The 23,534-nt window shown below is 46.7% G+C and overlaps 1 protein-coding gene across 2 annotated transcripts in view; it reads left to right on the forward strand.

Moving 5' to 3' along the window:
- The first annotated feature begins 764 nt into the window (after window positions 1-764).
- The window catches only part of LOC141162018 (palmitoleoyl-protein carboxylesterase notum2-like), a 60,639-nt gene continuing 37,869 nt past the window's right edge, over window positions 765-23,534 (forward strand). Inside the window, exon 1 of one of the 2 annotated variants that reach the window (XM_073647641.1) lies at window positions 765-1,009. The gene's annotated coding sequence lies outside the window, so the exon portion shown is untranslated. The remainder of the gene's footprint in view (window positions 1,010-23,534) is intronic. The other variant, XM_073647640.1, reaches the window with a different exon arrangement.

Below are 23,534 nucleotides of genomic sequence, written 5' to 3' on the forward strand. Positions count from 1 at the left end.
AGACAGAGAGGAGGAAGAGAGCAAGAGAAACAGAGAGGAGGAAGAGAGCGAGAGAAACAGAGAGGAGGAAGAGAGCGAGAGAGACAGAGAGGAGGAAGAGAGCGAGAGAGACAGAGAGGAGGAAGAGAGCGAGAGAGACAGGAGGAAGAGAGAGAGACAGAGAGGAGGAAGAGAGCGAGAGAGACAGAGAGGAGGAAGAGAGCGAGAGAGACAGAGAGGAGGAAGAGAGAGAGACAGAGAGGAGGAAGAGAGAGAGAGACAGGAGGAAGAGAGAGACAGGAGGAAGAGAGAGAGAGACAGGAGGAAGAGAGACAGAGAGCGAGCGAGAGAGAAAAAGACTAAAGTTTGGGTGGGTACCAGAACCCAACCTTCCACAGCTCCACTCATCCCTAGCAATAATGTATTGTCTCCACTTCTCAGCAGATAGAATACCTAGCAATGTGCCAGTGCAGCCTGTGGATCTAAGCAAAATTATTTTATTAACTGGAATGGTGAGAAATGGAGACACAAATTAAATCAGAAAATTGTAGAACTTTTCAATATTTGGTAATAAACATTCACATAATAATAGTAACATTGCAAGGAACAGCCCTCCAGACCCTAATCCCTTCCTTGCGATGCTCTGCTGTATGGTAACCTGCCCGATAATACGTCTGAAAGGTCGAAGAATGAGAATGACCTTGTAGGTATGTAAATATGACTTCCTGTTAAATGAAATAAAATGCTTTGGGTCTTTGTGGGGAACTGTTCTGCATTCCTTGTTCCCCAGCAATGACGGTGTTAAGCAGTTTAACCTTGGCCAGGCATGTCCCTTTGATGTCTATTGATGTCCTGCATTTCAGGGATGTGAGGGGACTAGGCTTGTAATCCCCTTTACAGATCAATGAGTCATCCAGCTGCCATCCAAAATACAGTATATGTGCACCACATAGGAGGATGCAGTGTTTTCTTCCTGAGAGGGGCTCGTGTCTGGTGGTCGGATCCTCTATGCTCCCCAGAGGTAATCTAGGTATATGGCTTCACCTCTATAGACTGTCGTTTCTTGCATGTTACCTAGTATAAATCTATCCTCTACAGTATATCAGATGTTCACCCTTCTGTATGGAGAGGATTTTATCACTAACATGTTGCAAATGTCAGAAAAATGTGCAAATGTCATCTTTTTTTCTGCATGTATTTGTCCACTTGTTATAGATTGCATATAGATATTGCATTTTCCATCCGCTAATGACATTTATTGGAAGATTTTCCTTCGGCTAGAATGCAGCATGGACTGGACGGAGGCAGAAACCCAATTATATACAGACACATAGAAATATATATCAGGTCATGTCCATTCATTTATATGGTAACGATATAGCAAAGCCGAAGGTGCTTTTTTGTGGTCTTACATAGGACTGCAAATGAACAGATTAATTTCCCATTTGGTGAGTTTTTGATTTTCGGCATCTATTAAATTACTTTAATTTGTTTCATTGTGGTTTTTTTTTTTAGATGCATTTTTATCGTGTTTTTGTCTTTTTTGGTATCTGCTTTGTTTTTGATACTTCTTGGTATTTGCCTCTGACAAAACTTTATTGATAGTCATGTGCGGATTACATGCGTTATTTTACCTGTGGATTCTCCACACCTAATAAAATTCTATGGGGACATAAAACTCACTGTACCCACAAGGAAAAATTGACTTTTTGCAAATTTCAATCATGCGTTGTGTAAAAAATAAAGCACAGTGTGCAAGAAATTTCTTTGAATCCCATCTACTTTGCTGGAACTCTAAGGTCATGTTCACACATCATGGTTTTTTCAGCATTTTTTTATGCAAATTTTCAGCTGCGTTTTGCAGTACCAGCAAAATCTATGAGATTCCAGAAATCTCATGCACACATCATGTTTTTTTTTTTTGTTCAGGATTTTGTGCTTTGCAATGTTTTTTTAAAAGGGCATGTCACTTCTTTCAGCATTTTTTTTCACCCATTGGAAGTAATGAGTGATGAAAAAAACGCACCAAAACACGCAGGTGTCAGGTTTTTAGCTTTTTTTTTGCATAAACCAGAATGAGATTTTTTTTTTTACTGAACTTTATGTACATGCATAACAGAGACAAAAGGACAGTGAAAAAAAACGCTAGAAAAACGCTGAAAAACGCACCGAAAAAAAAAAAAAAAACAAGAAAACAGCAGCAAAAATCCTGAACAACCTCCTGGCAAGAGATCAGGTTTTGCTGCAGAAAATGAATGCAGAAAAAAACATGATGTGTGAACATAGCCTAAGACACTGCATTTTTTGTGCAGTGAAAATCTGCAGCGTCAAAAAGTCATTGTGGGAACTTAACCTTACAATAACTCTAGTTATCATGAGGCATCATAGATATTTATGGGGTTTTCCAGATTTAAAAAAAAAAATTACGATAATTCCTGTATTGTAAGACTACGTTCCCACGTCGAGCTTTTGGTGCGTTTTTGACGCTGCGTGTTTTTGCTGCAGTGTTTTATAGTTCCAGCAAAGTGGATGGGATTTATAGAAATCTCATGCCCATGGAGCTTCTTTTTAACATAGCGTAAACTGACCTGCGGTGCGTGTTTCAAATCCGCAGCATGTCAATTTCCCTTTCAGGTACGCTGAGTTTTCTGTGCTGAATTTCCCCACAGACTTGTATTAGGTGCGGAAATTCCACAGGTAAAAAATGCACATATACGTCTTTAGTGCATTTTCGTGGTGGAAATATATCAAAAATGCATGAAATGGTGCAATCAAAAACTCACTAAATGCTCATAGTGAGAACATTGCCTTAAGGGTACTAATACCAACGATTTTCTACCATGGATCTGTGTACCAGCAGAGTGAATAAGATTTTAGGGAATTTCATTCCCAACAGCAGAAATGGACCTACATTACAGAATTTAAATTTACAAGATGACAATTTCTGCTGTGGATTTATACCACAGATTTCACTATTTGCCATGTGTGTTCTATACAATAAAGTACAATACTATAAAATAAATTCTCTATGAGAAAACCACTGTCAGACTCTTTTGGCAGCAGCTTTCTCAAAGAAAAAAAAAAGGATAGGCAGCCCAAAACTGGACATACTGGATCCTTCTCTCTCCTGACATAATTTGTCGGTGGAAGAGTCAGGAAGCCCCAATACACATTATACCATTGGAAAATCCCGCTAATATTAACAGGTTCTTCCGACATTAGTCTTATGTGTATGGGGGGGCTTAACGCTTTCAGCTGTACTTTTCTGTGCTTATATATGACCTCGGACCACATTACAGGTGAGCTGAACATTTATGTGGTCATTTAATCAACACAAAGAATTTCAGAAAAAGACAAATACGGGTTACAAGCTCCCAGCCGAAAGGAGCTCACTGACATTCCGAGTTAAAGGGCTTTTCCACTTTTAGAAAAGCGATCCCCAAATATTTCCGAACGTTTGCTGCATATAAAATAAGATCACTGCTGCAATCAGTCACTGAGCTCAGCGGCTTTGCCGATAAAAACAGTACGGTTAGCTGAGCTCAGTGATTGACTGCAGCGGTGATGCGCACTATAGTTGTGATGTCACCACTGCAGCCAAAACACAGAGACCGGAGCAGTACTATCTAGCTTTCTTATTTTACATGACTGCAAGCACTTGGGGACTACTTTATTAAAACTTTAAGGCTACGTTCACATGAGAATTTTTATATTCCATTTCTCTGTTCCAATGTAAAAACGGGCTCGTTGCATAGCAGAATAGAGGGTCCCCATTGAATATTGTAGGGTCCGTCTGGATTATGTGTGAGTTTTTAGAACATAATAAAGTTTTGAATGTTACACGTTTTCTTCTGTTGTAAAAACAGACACATAACAGAACCCAAGCAGATCCCATAATAAGCAATGGGGTCCTTCCGCTACTGTTTGCATCGGTTATACAATGGATCCATTTTGATAATAATTCGGTTTGTCTGTTCCTAAAAATGGAACAAACAAATGGAAAGTTTAAATGCTAGTGTGAACATGGACTTACTCATTCTGCAGCCAGCAATGTGCCTGTAAAAGACAAATAGTGCAACATTTTTAATGAAACCCAATAGCAAACATTATTTTTAGTCCCCAATACATGCTTTTAATGCATTGACAACAAAGTTCTGGTCCATACAGTATATCTGGGTTGGATACAATGTGCCTTGATGTGCAATTAGTGCTTATTCATATGGCAGAAGGTTATTATAATGCTGTGTTCACAAAATGTTTTTTTAGCCATTTTTTGGGCAGGTATGCTCTGAAGAACTCCTGAAAAAGTTCTCAGAAAACGCTTCCTATTCATTACCATGTAAAAACAACTTGTTGCTTTTGAACGTCTTTTAACCACTTGAGCGTTTTGTAAAAGTTTTCTCCTAAAAAAAAAAATTGCTAGCATTTTATTCATTGTTTAATAGAGTTCAAAAAATCTCAGAAAAATAATGCCTAAAAAACAATTAAAAAAACACGTCTACAGATAATGCCAAAGAAAAACATTAATAAAACACAGGCTAAAAAAAGCCAGTTTTTGATCAAGTGAAAAAAAAAAAGTCGTGTGAACATACGACTAGGAGTCTTCTGGTGGAAAGCGCTTCAGGAAATTCCCCTTTTTTGGGGGAGTTTTTCTTTTACTGAAGCGTTTTCTGAAGCATTTTTGAAGAAGTTTTGGAGAGTTTTTTATCCTTTGCAGCCTATTAATCTGACAATGTCTAGTTTGTAGAGGTTCCATCTGGATCTACTACGAAGCACTGACATTAGCTTTTTTTTTTTCTTCCTTTTTTTCACTTAAAATGGGAATTAGACCTACTGGTAATTTGATTTCCAGGTAGTCCCTCAGGACAGCACACCAGGAGGTAGTCCTTTCTTGACTTATGACAAGACAGGATCACAGAGAGGTTAAAAGGCCCGTCCCACCTCCACCCTCCAGTGTTTTTTCAAAGTACACAGAAGAATGGATGCAAATGGTCTATACTTTTCACTAGAACTCATATGCATGATAAACAAATGGCCTTCAGCTCAGTCTTGAGCTATGGAGACTTGATGGATGAACTATCTATAGGAAGATCGATCTTGTTCAAGCCTAAAGATAAACATAAGGGAGGGGAAATAAGGGTGATGTCCTGAGGGTCTACCTGGAAATCGAATTACCAGTAGGTCTAATTCCCTTTTTCCAGTACGTTCCTCCAGACAGGACACCATCAGTAATACGAGAGAAATAGCACCAAGTGAGTACAGAAGCCATAAAGGACCAAAATACCGGGCAAGAACCAAGCTAGGTATAGTAACTGATCTATAAGATCAGAAGAAAATATAGACAATTATAGATATCTGCAAAGATTAATCACCATAGTGAGTGTCTGATACACGTCTATAATGCCAAATATTCGGTATAAATGTGGAAGACAAATTATATAGCAGAAAACCGAGTGAGACACTCCACCGTTGTACCCAACACCAATAATCTTAGTGGATAGATGGGGAAAGCATTGTGATGCTAATACATTCCAACACAGGTGTCCACGGACGTCTATTCTGAGTCTATATCTCTAGGCCTCAAGTAAGGGGTGGACATTATTGAAACTAAGGAAATATAGTGGGTACGGAAAGTATTCAGACCCCTTTCAATTTTTCACTCTTTGTTTCATTGCAGCCATTTGGAAAATTCTAAAAGTTTATTTTTTTTCTCATTAAAGTACACTCTGCGCCCCATCTTGACTAAAAAACAGAAATGTAGAAATTTTTGCAAATTTATTAAAAAATAAAAACTGAAATATCACATGGTCATAAGTATTCAGACCCTTTGCTCAGTATTGAGTAGAAGCACCCTTTTGAGCTAGTACAGCCATGAGTCTTCTTGGGAATGATGCAACAAGTTTTTCACATCTAGATTTGGGGATCATTTGCCATTCTTCCTTGCAGATCCTCTACAGTTCCGTCAGCTTGGATGGTGAACGTTGGTGGACAGCCATTTTCAGGTCTCTCCAGAGATGCTCAATTGGATTTAGGTCAGGGCTCTGGCTGGGCCAGTCAAGAATGGTCACAGAGTTGTTCTGAAGCTACTCTTTTGTTATTTTAGCAGTGTGCTTAGGGTCATTGTCTTGTTGGAAGGTGAACCTTCGGCCAAGTCTGAGGTCCAGAGCACTCTGGAAGAGGTTTTCATCCAGGATATCTCTGTACTTGGCCGCATTCATGTTTCCTTCAATTGCAGCCAGTCGTCCTGTCCCTGCAGCTGAAAAACACCCCCATAGCATGATGCTGCCATCACCATGTTTCACTTTTGGGATTGTATTGGGCAGGTGATGAGCAGTGCCTGGTTTTCTCCACACATTCCACTTAGAATTATCACCAAAAACTTCTATCTTTGTCTCATCAGACCAGAGAGTCTTATTTCTCATAGTCTGTGTAACATACCTGGCGGCGTCCTTGCATAGTGGTCCATCTCCCACTGTGCAAGAGCGCGCTCTTGATCTCCAGTCCAGACTGCCACTCTGGCTTCTTTCCATGTTGTCTGCTTTGCTCTGCTCTTGCTGTTTAGGGCGACGCCCACTGAACTTCCTGTTTCTTGTAGCTGCTGCTGTCACTCCCCTGATGCGTCCTCAGCCTATTGCTGTCTGTCACCTGGTATTTAACCCAGTTCCTCCTTGGAATCCTTGCCTGAGCATCTTGTTCTGTCAGTTGGCGTCTGGTCGCTGACATGCCAGGTCCTGTCTATGTTTCCTGCCTATCGGTATCAGTTCCCGTGTCTGAACTGTGTCCTGTCTGTGCACTCTAGCCAGCTGTCTCTCTGCCTTCCTGGAGGTTGTATTTCCAGGCTTGTCTGAACACGCTCCTAGCCTGTTCGTCTCGCCCTCTTGGGGCCGCATACCCAGACTCGCTCCTGTATTTGTTGCAGTACAGTTCCTGTCTGAACTGTCTCCTAGCTTCCTATCTGTTTTGTCTTTATGTCCGTTTGTTCCCTTTTTCTGCAGTGTCTGAACCAGCACTTGGCTTTACCTAGGCTCGTTCTTGCATTTTGTTGCAGTAACTGTTCTTGTCTGAACTGTCTCCTAGCTTCTTACCTGTTTTGTCTTTATGTCTGTTTGTTCCCTTTTTCTGCAGTGTCTGAACCAGCACTTGGCTTTCCCTAGGCTCGTTCCTGCATTTTGTTGCAGTAACTGTTCTTGTCTGAATTGTCTCCTAGCTTCTTACCTGTTTTGTCTTTATGTCCGTTTGCTCCCTTTTTCTGTAGAGTCTGAACCTACACCTAACTTCTACTCGTTGTCATTGTACTTCCGTTTGTGAGTTGGAGTCCTTTCGCTACTTCTTTGCAAGTACCTTGTGTGTATCTGGTTCTGCCTTTCTTTTCCAGTCTGTTCTGTGTGAACAGAGCTCTGTCCCCTTTGCTTTGTCTTTGTTTACCGCTTCGGCGATTTATCTCTGTCCTGTCTTACTTACCGCTTCGGCGGTTCCTGCCCGCTCAGCCCTGTCCACCGCGTCTGCGGTTTTGCTCTGCTCGGCCTTGTCCACCGCGTCTATGGTTTTGCTCTGCTCAGCCTTGTCCACCGCGTCTGCGGTTTTGCTCTGCTAGCCTTGTCTACCGCGTCTGCGGTTTTGCTCTGCTCAGCTTTGTCCACCGTGTCTGCGGTTTCGCTCTGCTCAGCCCTGTCTACTGCACCTGCGGTTTCGCTTTACTCTGTTTGATTACCGCATCTGCGGCTCTGAACTCGTCTCCCAGTCTGTACTGGACCCTACCCAGCCTGCGCTCTAGCCTGCCTGTTCCTGTATTCCCCGGTGTGGGCCAACTGCCGTGTCCGGAGTCTGACCTGAAGTAGACCCTGGTCCCTCTGCTCGGTTCCTCCCTGGTGCACTGGCGTCGTATGCCGTCGTGCGACCTTGGTCGGATCGAGCAGATACTTAGTTACGCCCCTTCAGGCACTCTCCGGTTCATGGCACAGTGGAACCACTAAACACGCACACGCCAGTCAGTCTGGGCGTGTGCATTACAGCCTGGAAGTCCTTCATGTGTTTTTGAGCAAACTCTATGTGGGCTTTCATATGTCTTGCACTGAGGAGAGACTTCCGTCGGGCCACTCTGCCATAAAGGCCCGACTGGTGGAGGGCTGCAGTGATAGTTGACTTTGTGGAACTTTCTCCCATCTCCCTACTGCATCTCTGGAGCTCAGCCACAGTGATTTTGGGGTTCTTTTTTATCTCTGTCACCAAGGCTCTTCTCCCACGATTGCTCAGTTTGGCTGGACGGCCAGGTCTAGGAAGACTTCTGTTGGACCCAAACTTCTTCCGTTTAAGGATTATGGAGGCCACTGTGCTCTTATGAACCTTGAGTAATGCAGAAATTCTTTTATAACCTTGGCCAGATCTGTGCCTTGCCACAATTCTGTCTCTGAGCTCCTTGGGCAGTTCATTTGCGCTTATGATTCTTATTTGGTCTGACATGCACTGTGAGCTGTGAGATCTTATATAGACAGGTGTGTGCCTTTCCAAATCAAGTCCTATCAGTTTATTTAAACACAGTTGGACAGCATGTGACTTAAATATGAATGTCTGAGCAAAGGGTCTGAATACTTATGACCATGTAATATTTCAGTTTTTCCTTTTTAATAAATTTGCAAAAATTTCTACATTTCTGTTTTTTTCAGTCAAGATGGGGCGCAGAGTGTACTTTAATGAGAAAAAAAATGAACCTTTTAGAATTTACCAAATGGCTGCAATGAAACAAAGAGTGAAAAAATTTAAAGAGGTCTGAATACTTTCCGTACCCACTGTATGCAGTCTGGAAGGTAACATCCCCTGCCATTACCAACACAGGATGATCAGCAGACCACCTGATAGACAAGCATGGATCATCACTCCTGTGGCACTGGTGTTAACGGCATAGGGTGTCTGGGCTCTGGAATTAACGAAAGTGGCCTAAATAAATGTCCCTACCATCAGTTGTGTCATATACAGGAAGGAAAAGTGATGAACTGACTTGTTATATCCGAGGCTGGCTCCTAACACAGGACCTTGGTAAAACTCAGGGTCCTGAAGGTGGAAAAACAGCAATGGAGGGAAAAAAAATGTGTTTTTTTTTGTTGTAACCAAGATAAGCTATCAAGTTGGGCTCTCAGCCTGGAGAAAATAAAGACCTAGAAGGCCTTACATTATCATTTGCAAGTAAATGAGGGAACCCCACAAGATCTTTCCAATTATACTTTTACACCTAGACAACAACCGTGACAAGGACTATCCTCTATATCTAGAGGAAAAAGATTTATTCCAATCATAGAGGGAGATTGTAGATAAGAGCAGCGAGACTATGGACTATTTACTGTAAGAGTAGTGAGAGTATGAGACTCTTTGCCACATGATGCTATACTGTTGATTCATGACAAAAGATTCATGGAGGAATGGATGTCTTCCTTGGTAAATATAATATTACTGATTATGGTACTAGAATCTGACAAGATGTTAATCAAGGAACTAGTCCGATAGCTGATTGTGGTATCGAGAGGAACTTTTCTCCCAACCTGAGGAAATTAGCATCTACCTCATGGGATTTTACTTCTGGATCAGTAGTATGTTATGTTATAGGATGAACTCGATAGACATACATCTCCCTTCAAGCATAACTATGAAGAGTCCGGACTTTAGCAATTAAGGGCCAAGTCTGAATACTTCTGACTAGACAGAGCATGGGCAGTAGCTGAGTTGAGACTCCTGTTATGAAACAGAAGAAATACTAGGCCAATCCGAGCATAGTTGCTTATTCGGTTAAGCCAAGTTCCAAAGAATGAGGCAAAGGAATCTGGACCTGGGTTCAGAGACATAAGGCCTCTCTAACCGGAGTCGAGGCTACAGACACAAGATGTGAAGCGAGAGGCACAAGGTGCGAAGCACAAAGCCAGAGGCACAGGGCAGGAGGCACAAAGTCAGAGACACAAGGCACAAAAGCCAGAGGCGCATGGCATGAGTCACAATGTCAGAGACACAAGGCAAAAAAGCCAGAGGCGCATGGCACGAGTCACAAAGTCAGAGACACAAGGCAAAAAAGCCAGAGGCACATGGCACGAGTCACAAAGCCAGTGGCATAAGGCGCGAAACACAAAGCCAGAGGCACATGGCAGGAGGCACAAAGCCAGAGGCACAAGGCACAAAGCCGTGAAGCGTTAAGAGGCCGTGAGGCTCTCAGAAGCAGTGAGGCGCTCAGAGACTGTGAGGTGCTAAGAAGCACGTAGACACAGGACTGGAGTTTTTTCAGACTAGCCCCACCTGAAGGAGCCGATTAATGAGACACAGCTGAAGGGTAGGCTTCACAGAGATAATGTGCAGTTTTAACACTAAGTGCCCTCCTACAGATGGAGTAATTAGGCCTCGCTCACACGAGCGTATAACACGGCCGAGTGCTATCCAATGTTTTATTGGATAGTACTCGGCCCAATATTATACTGTGAGGCAGTGCAGATCAGTGATCATTTACTCATGTCGATTCGGCAGAAAGACTCGGCTCATTCTCACCCATACAAGTCTATAGGTGCGTGTGAAACATCAGACCGCACTCGGATGTCATCCCAGTGCAGTCCGATATATGCCAAGACAGGCAATGGAGGAGATGGAGAAATTACTTTCTCCGTCTCCTCCGCTGCTTTGCTACGATTCTCTCATGTGAGAGGATTGGAGCACAGAGGACTGACGCTCAGCTCCTGCTCGCAGCAGAGCTGGAACCGAGTGTCAGTAGCATATCACGTCCAATGCTCACACATCGGATGCCATACGCTGGTGTGATCCTAGAATTAGACTGAGAGTGGTCTGGAGAGACAACAGGGGAAACATCGGAGTCTTATTCAAAATGAGGACAAACATGAGTTTTTTTGGTATGTTAAACCCTGAAGCCCAATCATGAGGTCCTATGCGGTCAAACTATGAAACAACTGAAGAGTACCGGCCACAATATAAGGCTGCAAACTGAAGTCAGACCATGAGACACAGCCCAGACATAGCCAAGAGGTCCAAGGCCTAGCTTCTGTACCTGAAGCCAATTTCAGCACATGGGCCCCAAGACCCAGCTTCGGCATAAAGGCATGTGGCTAGTACGAGCCCAGAGGGTTAACCCTTCAAGACAACATTTACACAGTGCACTAATCTGAGCAGCCTCCCCACCGTGCCGTAGCTCCAGCTAACATTAGAAGAACAGGGGTAGCTGGTAATGCTGAAACAACTCCATGGAGGGGAGCGGCGTCATAACCAGAAATACTACATTATTGTAGACGGTGCACTGGCTGGCTGTTGGTTGAGGGACCTCTACACAGAGAAGTGTCAGCCCCAGACCGCTTGACAGAGGGAAAGAAGGGCAGAGACTAGTGTTGAGCATTCCGATACTGAAATATCGGGTATCGGCCGATATTCGCGGTATCGGAATTCCGATACTTAATTCCGATACTATTGCAATATCGTATACCGGAATCGGAAGTTCCCATAATGCAATGAGACATTTTCATTTTATTCAGCCAATGAGGATCCTAAGAAGTGTGGGCACATCCTGTTAGGCATGTAGGCATCTTAACTAATGGCATGGCTGTGATTGGCTGCTGAAATGATGTCATGATGCACTATAAAAGCCACCGCCGCCATTTTGAGCTCACTCTGCTGTGAATTCAGTTAGGGATAGGACGCTGTTGTTCTGAGGGACAGTTTTAGCTACCTATTTGCTCTATACTGCTTTACCCAAGCTACTTTCTAAATCACTGTGCCTTGCAGTGCTAGTGCACAGTTCCCTGTGCTGTTCACCGCTATCTGCAAGGTCTGTGTGTGTGAGTGCAGCTCACCCTGTAGTGTGTGCTTCAGCCAAGTCTGGTTGTAGTGCACTCAGTGTGTGTCACTGCCTCATACATTGTCCTTTTTTGCCAATTCATAATTTTTCCTGATATCTCCTATTAGTGTGGTGGTTCCATCTGTATTCAGCTAAATTGGTTCCAAACACACTATATAGGAGTAGATAGAGAAATTTTTTTCCGTCTTGCAGCACTAGTGCACAGTGCTCTGCATCTGTACTGTTCACCGCTGTCTGCAAGGTCTGGTGTGTGAGTGCAGCTCACGTTGTAGTGTGTGCTTCAACCCCGTCTGGTTGTAGTGCACTCAGTGTGTGTCACTGCCTCATACATTGTCCTTTATTGCCAATTCATAATTTTTCCTGATATCTCCTATTAGTGTGGTGGTTCCATCTGTATTCAGCTAAATTGGTTCCAAACACACTATATAGGAGTAGATAGAGAATTTTTTTCCGTCTTGCAGCACTAGTGCACAGTGCTCTGCATCTGTACTGTTCACCGCTGTCTGCAAGGTCTGGTGTGTGAGTGCAGCTCACCCTGTAGTGTGTGCTTCAACCCCGTCTGGTTGTAGTGCACTCAGTGTGTGTCACTGCCTCATACATTGTCCTTTATTGCCAATTCATAATTTTTCCTGATATCTCCTATTAGTGTGGTGGTTCCATCCATATTCAGCTAAATTGATTCCAAACACACTATATAGGAGTAGATAGAGGAGCCTTTCTGCAGCATTGGGCCCTGCAGCCCCAGCCAGATTAGTATTAGCCTATTTTTTGCAGCCTCATCTATTGCATTGTAGGTTACCTTCCTACATTGTAATAGCTACAAAAAGTTTGTGATACTATCGTTATTACATCTTTAGGCACATCCAGTGTCTTTTTGTGACAAAAAAAACCTAAATAAAGTTCACCAAACACTCCACTTTACAGTTGTGTAGGCCACATTAGCTCATATTAAAGTCTAGTCCACACTTTATAAAATTAGTGTTTCTTATACCTGTTAGCAGCTGTTCAGGAATAAGCACACTAAGCCCTTAGTACTTTTCTGCCTATCTTTATCAGTCTACCAAGATGAAGAAGGCAGGGAGTAAGGCATGTGGTCGTGGTCGTGGGCGTGGGCGTGGAGTTTCTGCAGGGAGAGGACGTGAGGATTCTGTGCCTGCAGGGAGAGGACGTGGGGATTCTGTGCCTGCTGCGGGCACCAGTGACTCAGCATCCCCCAGTTTTACCAGGGAACAGTCCTTTATGCGCAGCTTTGTAGGAGCTAGCCGTACCCCACTGCTGCGCGAGGACCAAATTGAAGCCGTTGTCGGATGGATGGCAGCTAACGCATCGACTTCAATTAGTTCCAGATCCTCTCAGGTCCTGAGCACTGAAGAGCACCCATCTGTCTCTTCACCACCTGCCAAATTGCCCAGGCAGTCAGAGAGCCCTGGACAGGAGCCATCTCTACTTCTGTTCTCTGAATCTCTTGGCTTGGAAAGAGGGGGCCAGCCAAGCAGAATTCGAGAATTTGAAGAAGAGGTAGTATGCAGTGATGCGCAACCGTTTTGTCTCTCTGAATCTGAAGAGGCGGGTGGGCCAGTGCCTATGGTCAGCAGCACACCTCAGTACGCATCTGATGATGAGACTCAGGTGCCACTTTCTGGTGCGTACTGTGCTGTCGAGACTACCCAGGAGAAGCAGTTGTTTGAAGAGGGTGGTGTAGATGATGAGGTCCTTGACCCATCATGGCGTGAGGGACAGGAAGGTGGTGGGAGCAGCTCTGAGGAAGAGATTCCCCGAACGGCCCAAAAAGGAGGGAGAGGGAGGGGGCAGACTTGGTTGCCTGTAGCCTCCACTTCGGCACCCATTAGGAGCATGGCTCTTCCAAAATCCAAAGCGGGCGCTCCCAAGACTTGCAGTGCCTGGTCCTTTTTTGACACAGTTGCAGATGACATTTGCTTTGTCAAATGCAAGCTGTGTAATCAGAAGGTGAAAAGAGGGAAAAGTGTCAGCAACCTCAATACCACAAATATGTGGAAACATGTGCGGACCAAGCACGTGGTGGAGTTACACAAACACACTGAAGACCTAGGCCAACCTACAGCGCCACCTACCACCTCTTCAGCTCGTGTTGTAGCCTCTTCCTCCAGCTCACACACAGCTGGTTCGGCTTCCTCACAGGATCGCCATGGAAGAATCTCTGGCACTGTTGTACAGAGACACAGTGTAATTCCACCCACAGCACCACTTTCCCAGTCATCCTCACACTCCCAGGCCAGTCTACAGCCATCGTTAGCACAGGCATGGGAGAAAAGGCGCCCATACTCGGCAAACCACCCCCGAGCACAGGCTCTGAATGCTGGCATTGCTAAACTACTGGCCCTTGAAATGCTATCATTCAGGCTGGTGGAGACTGACACATTCCGTAACTTTATGGCATTGGCAGTCCCACAATACAACGTGCCCAGCCGCTTTTATTTCAGCAGGCAAGCCGTCCCTGCCCTGCAACATCATGTGGAGGGAAAAATTAAACATGCGCTACAAAACGCCGTCAGTAGCAAGGTCCACCTGACCACTGATGCGTGGACCAGTAAGCATGGACAGGGACGATACCTTTCCCTCACTGCCCATTGGGTAAATGTTGTGGAGCCGGGTACAGATCTTGAGAGTGGCGCTGTACGTGTTCTGCCAACTCCAAGGATTGCAGGAATCCAGTCTGTACACATTGACTCCTCCTCATACTCCAGTTCCTCTGAATCAGCGCTGCAGGAGCCGTCACGGTCTACCTCCACATCGACCCGTGAACGGTTACCTGTTATGATGACCGATATGAGCACAGCCGTGGCCAAACGTCAACAGGCCGTATTAAAATTAATTTCTTTGGGGAATCGAAGCCACACAGCGCAGGAGCTCTGGAATGCCATCAAGCAGCAGAGTGACGTGTGGTTTGTGCCAGCGAATCTCCAGCCAGGCATGGTAGTGTGTGACAATGGCCGAAATCTGGTGGCAGCTCTGGGCCTAGGCAACCTCACTCACATCCCATGTCTGGCACATGTGCTCAACTTGGTCGTGCAGAGTTTTTTGAGGGACTATCCGGATCTTGATGCACTGCTTCACAAGGTCCGCATAGAGTGCGCTCACTTGCGGCGTTCCAGCAATGCAAGATCACGCATTGCAGCTCTGCAGCGCCGATTATGTCTTCCGGAACATCGCATCATATGTGACCTACCCACCAGGTGGAATTCAACGTTACATATGTTGGAGAGGTTGTGTGAGCAGCAGGCAGCAGTAATGGAGTACCAGCTGCAGCAGGCGCAAACAAGTCGCAGTGCGCGCCGTTCACACTTCACCACCACTGAGTGGGCCTCTATGAAGGACATTTGCCACGTTTTGCGTGCCTTCGATTATTCCACGCGGATGGCGAGTGCAGATGATGCACTAGTCAGCATGACTATCCCCCTTATCTGCCTGCTTGAAAAAACACTGCAAGCACTAAGGGACGAGGTTTTGGAAGAGGTGGAGGATGAGGAGTCACAAATGCCATCTGCTTCTCTACAGTCTGCGCAACGTGGTTCCTCACAAAGGCCTAGGCAGGGGACACTTTGTGAGGAGGATGAGGAGGAGTCAATGGATGAGGAAGACATCTGTCCAGAGGAGGGAGGTACACAATGCTCTAGTAGTCAGTATCTAGAGCGAGGGTGGGGTGATGCAGAGCAGGCAGAGATCACGCCTCAAGCAGGGGACAGCGTTTCTTGGCCAGTTGGCAGTCTGCAGCACATGGTTGATTTCATGCTGCAGTGCCTCAGAAACGACCGCCGCATCGCCCACATTCTCAACACGGCTGATTATTGGGTGTCCACCCTCCTAGATCCTCGCTACCGGGACAACTTACAAAGCCTCATAACACCATTGAACCGGGAGCGTAAAATGCGGGAGTACCAAGACGCACTGGTGCATTCCATCATGTTCTCCATTCCAACCGAGAGCAGTGCTGCTAGTGCTTTACAAAGCAGCTCAGTGCGTCGAGGCAGTGGAGGAAGCTCTGCACAAAGAGGGAGCAGAAGCAGCGCCTCAGCACAAGGCAAGACCAGTATGGCCGAAATGTGGCAAAGTTTTGTGTCCCCGCCGCCACAAATGTCTACACCATCACAGACAGCTCCAGTCAGCAGGAGGCAACGTTTCCGTCAGATGGTGACAGACTACATGTCTTGCCCTCTTAGTGTACTCCCAGACGGCTCTTCTCCCTTCAAGTTTTGGGTCTGTAAGCTGGATACATGGCCAGAGCTTAGTCAGTATGCACTGGAGGTGCTAGCTTGCCCTGCTGCTAGTGTATTATCGGAACGCGTCTTTAGTGCCGCAGGTGGTGTACTAACAGACCGTCGCATGCGACTATCCTCCGATAACGTTGACCGGCTTACTTTTCTCAAAATGAACAAGGCCTGGATCTCTCATGAATTTGCCAGTCCTCTTCCAGAATAAATAATTGGTTGGCAACAGTATCCAGGTCTCCTGTTCTGTTCATGTTTCTACCACCTGAACTGTAATCCCTGAGCTCCAACACCGCCAGTTGGCGCTCGGAAGTGCCGTCTGCACAGTCAACACTTGCTGCCGTGTTATTGGGGTTCAGTAACGTCAGCTGTTCTCCTGCTGTGCGGACGGCAATTTCTCCTGATTTGTCCACATCCACTGTACTACACATTTTAAAGTTGCTCCAATTACTCCTCTGGCTCCTCTGTTTTCATTCTTATCCCTGGGCTCCAGCACCGCCAGTTGGCGCTCGGAAGTGCTGTCTGCACAGTCAACACTTGCTACCATGTTATTGGGGTTCAGTAACGTCAGCTGTTCCCCTGCTGTGCGGACGGCAATTTCTCCTGCTCTGTCCACATTCTCACTACTACAGATTTTAAAGTTGCTCCAATTACACCTCTGGCTCCTCTGTTTTCATTCTTATCCCTGGGCTCCAGCACCGCCAGTTGGCGCTCGGAAGTGCCGTCTGCACAGTCAACACTTGCTGCGGTGTTATTGGGGTTCGGTAACGTCAGCTGTTCCCCTGCTGTGTTCACGGCAATTTCTCCTGCTCTGTCCATATTCACTGTGCTACTTATTTAAAACTTGCTCCAATTACACCTCTGGCTCCTCCGTTTTTAGTATTTACCCTGGGCTCCAACACCGCCAGTTGGCGCTCGGAAGTGCTGTCTGCACAGTCAACACTTGCTGCCGTGTTATTGGGGTTCAGTAACGTCAGCTGTTCTCCTGCTGTGCGGACGGCAATTTCTCCTGCTTTGTCCACATCCACTGTACTACACATTTTAAAGTTGCTCGAATTACACCTCTGGCTCCTCTGTTTTCATTCTTATCCCTGGGCTCCAGCACCGCCAGTTGGCGCTCGGAAGTGCCGTCTGCACAGTCAACACTTGCTGCCGTGTTATTGGGGTTCAGTAACGTCAGCTGTTCTCCTGCTGTGCGGACGGCAATTTCTCCTGCTTTGTCCACATCCACTGTACTACACATTTTAAAGTTGCTCGAATTACACCTCTGGCTCCTCTGTTTTCATTCTTATCCCTGGGCTCCAGCACCGCCAGTTGGCGCTCGGAAGTGCCGTCTGCACAGTCAACACTTGCTACCATGTTATTGGGGTTCAGTAACGTCAGCTGTTCCCCTGCTGTGTTCACGGCAATTTCTCCTGCTCTGTCCATATTCACTGTGCTACTTATTTAAAACTTGCTCCAATTACACCTCTGGCTCCTCCGTTTTTAGTATTTACCCTGGGCTCCAACACCGCCAGTTGGCGCTCGGAAGTGCTGTCTGCACAGTCAACACTTGCTGCCGTGTTATTGGGGTTCAGTAACGTCAGCTGTTCCCCTGCTGTGCGGACGGCAATTTCTCCTGCTCTGTCCACATTCTCACTACTACAGATTTTAAAGTTGCTCCAATTACACCTCTGGCTCCTCTGTTTTCATTCTTATCCCTGGGCTCCAGCACCGCCAGTTGGCGCTCGGAAGTGCTGTCTGCACAGTCAACACTTGCTACCATGTTATTGGGGTTCAGTAACGTCAGCTGTTCCCCTGCTGTGCGGACGGCAATTTCTCCTGCTCTGTCCACATTCTCACTACTACAGATTTTAAAGTTGCTCCAATTACACCTCTGGCTCCTCTGTTTTCATTCTTATCCCTGGGCTCCAGCACCGCCAGTTGGCGCTCGGAAGTGCCGTCTGCACAGTCAACACTTGCTGCCGTGTTATTGGGGTTCAGTAACGTCAGCTGTTCTCCTGCTGTGCGGACGGCAATTTCTCCTGATTTGTCCACATCCACTGTACTACACATTTTAAAGTTGCTCCAATTACTCCTCTGGCTCCTCTGTTTTCATTCTTATCCCTGGGCTCCAGCACCGCCAGTTGGCGCTCGGAAGTGCTGTCTGCACAGTCAACACTTGCTACCATGTTATTGGGGTTCAGTAACGTCAGCTGTTCCCCTGCTGTGCGGACGGCAATTTCTCCTGCTCTGTCCACATTCTCACTACTACAGATTTTAAAGTTGCTCCAATTACACCTCTGGCTCCTCTGTTTTCATTCTTATCCCTGGGCTCCAGCACCGCCAGTTGGCGCTCGGAAGTGCCGTCTGCACAGTCAACACTTGCTGCGGTGTTATTGGGGTTCGGTAACGTCAGCTGTTCCCCTGCTGTGTTCACGGCAATTTCTCCTGCTCTGTCCATATTCACTGTGCTACTTATTTAAAACTTGCTCCAATTACACCTCTGGCTCCTCCGTTTTTAGTATTTACCCTGGGCTCCAACACCGCCAGTTGGCGCTCGGAAGTGCTGTCTGCACAGTCAACACTTGCTGCCGTGTTATTGGGGTTCAGTAACGTCAGCTGTTCTCCTGCTGTGCGGACGGCAATTTCTCCTGCTTTGTCCACATCCACTGTACTACACATTTTAAAGTTGCTCGAATTACACCTCTGGCTCCTCTGTTTTCATTCTTATCCCTGGGCTCCAGCACCGCCAGTTGGCGCTCGGAAGTGCCGTCTGCACAGTCAACACTTGCTGCCGTGTTATTGGGGTTCAGTAACGTCAGCTGTTCTCCTGCTGTGCGGACGGCAATTTCTCCTGCTTTGTCCACATCCACTGTACTACACATTTTAAAGTTGCTCGAATTACACCTCTGGCTCCTCTGTTTTCATTCTTATCCCTGGGCTCCAGCACCGCCAGTTGGCGCTCGGAAGTGCCGTCTGCACAGTCAACACTTGCTACCATGTTATTGGGGTTCAGTAACGTCAGCTGTTCCCCTGCTGTGTTCACGGCAATTTCTCCTGCTCTGTCCATATTCACTGTGCTACTTATTTAAAACTTGCTCCAATTACACCTCTGGCTCCTCCGTTTTTAGTATTTACCCTGGGCTCCAACACCGCCAGTTGGCGCTCGGAAGTGCTGTCTGCACAGTCAACACTTGCTGCCGTGTTATTGGGGTTCAGTAACGTCAGCTGTTCCCCTGCTGTGCGGACGGCAATTTCTCCTGCTCTGTCCACATTCTCACTACTACAGATTTTAAAGTTGCTCCAATTACACCTCTGGCTCCTCTGTTTTCATTCTTATCCCTGGGCTCCAGCACCGCCAGTTGGCGCTCGGAAGTGCTGTCTGCACAGTCAACACTTGCTACCATGTTATTGGGGTTCAGTAACGTCAGCTGTTCCCCTGCTGTGCGGACGGCAATTTCTCCTGCTCTGTCCACATTCTCACTACTACAGATTTTAAAGTTGCTCCAATTACACCTCTGGCTCCTCTGTTTTCATTCTTATCCCTGGGCTCCAGCACCACCAGTTGGCGCTCGGAAGTGCCGTCTGCACAGTCAACACTTGCTGCGGTGTTATTGGGGTTCGGTAACGTCAGCTGTTCCCCTGCTGTGTTCACGGCAATTTCTCCTGCTCTGTCCATATTCACTGTGCTACTTATTTAAAACTTGCTCCAATTACACCTCTGGCTCCTCCGTTTTTAGTATTTACCCTGGGCTCCAACACCGCCAGTTGGCGCTCGGAAGTGCTGTCTGCACAGTCAACACTTGCTGCCGTGTTATTGGGGTTCAGTAACGTCAGCTGTTCTCCTGCTGTGCGGACGGCAATTTCTCCTGCTTTGTCCACATCCACTGTACTACACATTTTAAAGTTGCTCGAATTACACCTCTGGCTCCTCTGTTTTCATTCTTATCCCTGGGCTCCAGCACCGCCAGTTGGCGCTCGGAAGTGCCGTCTGCACAGTCAACACTTGCTGCGGTGTTATTGGGGTTCGGTAACGTCAGCTGTTCCCCTGCTGTGTTCACGGCAATTTCTCCTGCTCTGTCCATATTCACTGTGCTACTTATTTAAAACTTGCTCCAATTACACCTCTGGCTCCTCCGTTTTTAGTATTTACCCTGGGCTCCAATACCGCTAGTTGCTGCTCAGAAGTGCCGTCTGCACAGTCAACGCTTGCTCCAGTGTTATTGGGATTCAGTAACGTCAGCTGATCCCCAGCTGTGTGTCCGGCAAATTCTCCTGCTTTGTCCACATCCACTGTAGTACGGATTTAAAACCTCCTCCAAATACACCTCTGGCTCTTCTGTTTTTAGTATTTACCCTGGGCTCCAGCACCGCCAGCTGGTTCTCGGCAGTTCCATTGGCTCTTGTACCTTCTGCTACCCATCCGGGTTCCAGTACCGTCAGCTGGTTCTCGGCAGTGTCTTTGGCACGGGTACTCCCTCCTGCCCAGCCTGGTTCCAGCACGCCAGCTGTTTCCGGGTAGTGTCAACGTCACTTTGCCTCCAATGCGTTGTCCTGTCGTGTTGCGGTCGGGTTAGCCGACTCTATGGTGCCTGCAGTTTAGGTGACTCCTATGTGGGCTGCGGGATCTGGCAATGAAGGCTGGTTCCATAGTGCCAATAGGACAAGCACCCTCTGTAGGACTGTGGGTTTTGGTAACTGCGGCCGGCTCGCGGCCTTGAACTTTTTTTTTACATGGGTACCTTCTGCTACCCATCCGGGTTCCAGTACCGTCAGCTGGTTCTCGGCAGTGCCTTTGGATTAGGTGCCTCCTTCTCGGTATCCAAGTTCCACCAACGTCTGCTGGTCCTTGGTAGTGCTTTCTGGCACAGGTACCTCCTGCTTAGTAACCGAGTTCCAGTAACATCAGCTGGTCCTCGGTAGTTCCATTGGCTCTTGTACCTTCTGCTACCCATCCGGGTTCCAGTACCGTCAGCTGGTCCTCGGTAGTTCCATTTGCTCTTGTATCTTCTGCTACCCATCCGGGTTCCAGTACCGTCAGCTGGTTCTCGGCAGTGTCTTTGGCACGGGTACTCCCTCCTGCCCAGCCTGGTTCCAGCACGCCAGCTGTTTCCGGGTAGTGTCAACGTCACTTTGCCTCCAATGCGTTGTCCTGTCGTGTTGCGGTCGGGTTAGCCGACTCTATGGTGCCTGCAGTTTAGGTGACTCCTATGTGGGCTGCGGGATCTGGCAATGAAGGCTGGTTCCATAGTGCCAATAGGACAAGCACCCTCTGTAGGACTGTGGGTTTTGGTAACTGCGGCCGGCTCGCGGCCTTGAACTTTTTTTTTACATGGGTACCTTCTGCTACCCATCCGGGTTCCAGTACCGTCAGCTGGTTCTCGGCAGTGCCTTTGGATTAGGTGCCTCCTTCTCGGTATCCAAGTTCCACCAACGTCTGCTGGTCCTTGGTAGTGCTTTCTGGCACAGGTACCTCCTGCTTAGTAACCGAGTTCCAGTAACATCAGCTGGTCCTCGGTAGTTCCATTGGCTCTTGTACCTTCTGCTACCCATCCGGGTTCCAGTACCGTCAGCTGGTCCTCGGTAGTTCCATTTGCTCTTGTATCTTCTGCTACCCATCCGGGTTCCAGTACCGTCAGCTGGTTCTCGGCAGTGCCTTTGGATTAGGTGCCTCCTTCTCGGTATCCAAGTTCCACCAACGTCTGCTGGTCCTTGGTAGTGCTTTCTGGCACAGGTACCTCCTGCTTAGTAACCGAGTTCCAGTAACATCAGCTGGTCCTCGGTAGTTCCATTGGCTCTTGTACCTTCTGCTACCCATCCGGGTTCCAGTACCGTCAGCTGGTCCTCGGTAGTTCCATTTGCTCTTGTATCTTCTGCTATCCATCCGGGTTCCAGTACCGTCAGCTGGTTCTCGGCAGTGCCTTTGGATTAGGTGCCTCCTTCTCGGTATCCAAGTTCCACCAACGTCTGCTGGTCCTTGGTAGTGCTTTCTGGCACAGGTACCTCCTGCTTAGTAACCGAGTTCCAGTAACATCAGCTGGTCCTCGGTAGTTCCATTGGCTCTTGTACCTTCTGCTATCCATCCGGGTTCCAGTACCGTCAGCTGGTCCTCGGTAGTTCCTCAGCTTTCTTGTACCTTCTGCTACATTTCCAAGTTCAAGCTTTTTGAAATGGTTCTTGGTAATCACTCTGGATCTCCCTGACGAGGACCCTGAAGACGAGGACCCTGAAGACCAACCCTAAGAAGACGAGGACCCCGAAGACAATGACCCTGAAGACGAGGACCCTGAAGACCACCCCGAAGAAGACGAGGACCCTGAAGACCACCCCGAAGAAGACGAGGACCCTGAAGACCACCCCGAAGAAGACGAGGACCCCGAAGACGAGGACCCAGAAGACCAACCCGAAGAAGACGAGGACCCCGAAGACGAGGACCCCCGAAGACGACGACCCTGAAGACCACCCCGAAGAAGACCAAGAAGATGACCCTGAAGAAGTTGACCAAGAAGACAAAGAAGAGAAGACAAGCACCAAGATACAGAAAAACAAGAGACAGAAAACCAAGAAGCAGAAATACAAGAAGCTGCAGAACAAAAAGCGGAAGAACATTAAGCATAAGACTAAAAATCAGAGCAAAAGATAATATCTAAATTATAAGCAGAAGATGACTAAGCAGTGTATGGGGGTGAGTCCGTTCCTCCTCGTGGTGCCCCTGGAAAAGACCTGCTGCTGCAGGCCAAACTGAACGCGGACAAATCCTGTTGTAAATCTTTTGTGACGGGCAGAACGAAAGGTGTAATGTCCAACCTTTTATAGATAACAACTACAGGAATGCCTGTCACAAATAAGAATATGATGAAGAAGAAGAATATGAAGAAGATGAAGAAGTAGAATATGAAGAATGTAAAAAAAAGAATAATACGAAGAAGGTGAAGAAGAAGAAGGTGAAGAAGAAGTGGATGAAAAAGATGCTGAGGATGATGAAGGAGAAAGTGTGGGAGAAGTAAAAAAGAAGGTGAAGAGCATGGAAGTAGTGAAACATAAATATCTGACAAAATATAAAAATACTTAACATAGTTAATATTTCCGTAACTCAGAACATAATAAAAAAATATTAATTCCTGCTATTCCATTTGACTGGGCTAAACCTCTATGCCTTTATTGTCTCCCCCACCTCCCCCAATACATTCTACATTATTCTTAGTTGTTTTCCTTCATGTAGAAATAACCTACAAGGAAAGAAAGGGTTTATTTTAATTCCGATATTTATGTCCCATTGACTTGCATTGGTTTCCGGTATCGGAATCGGCGATATCCGATACTTTTTCGGTATCGGTCCGATCCAATCCGATCCGATATTTCCCGATATCGGAAGGTATCGCTCAACACTAGCAGAGACCCTCGAATCCCACCCGAGTCCGTACTCTGATACAGCGACTGATAACTTTAACATTAATGCCTTATCCCGTGGAGGCTCCATGAGCCTCCACGGG

This window comes from Phyllobates terribilis, unplaced genomic scaffold, assembly GCF_046119375.1.
Source record: "Phyllobates terribilis strain yellow unplaced genomic scaffold, ASM4611937v1 Scaffold_9__5_contigs__length_417890890, whole genome shotgun sequence".
Taxonomy (NCBI): domain Eukaryota; kingdom Metazoa; phylum Chordata; class Amphibia; order Anura; family Dendrobatidae; genus Phyllobates; species Phyllobates terribilis.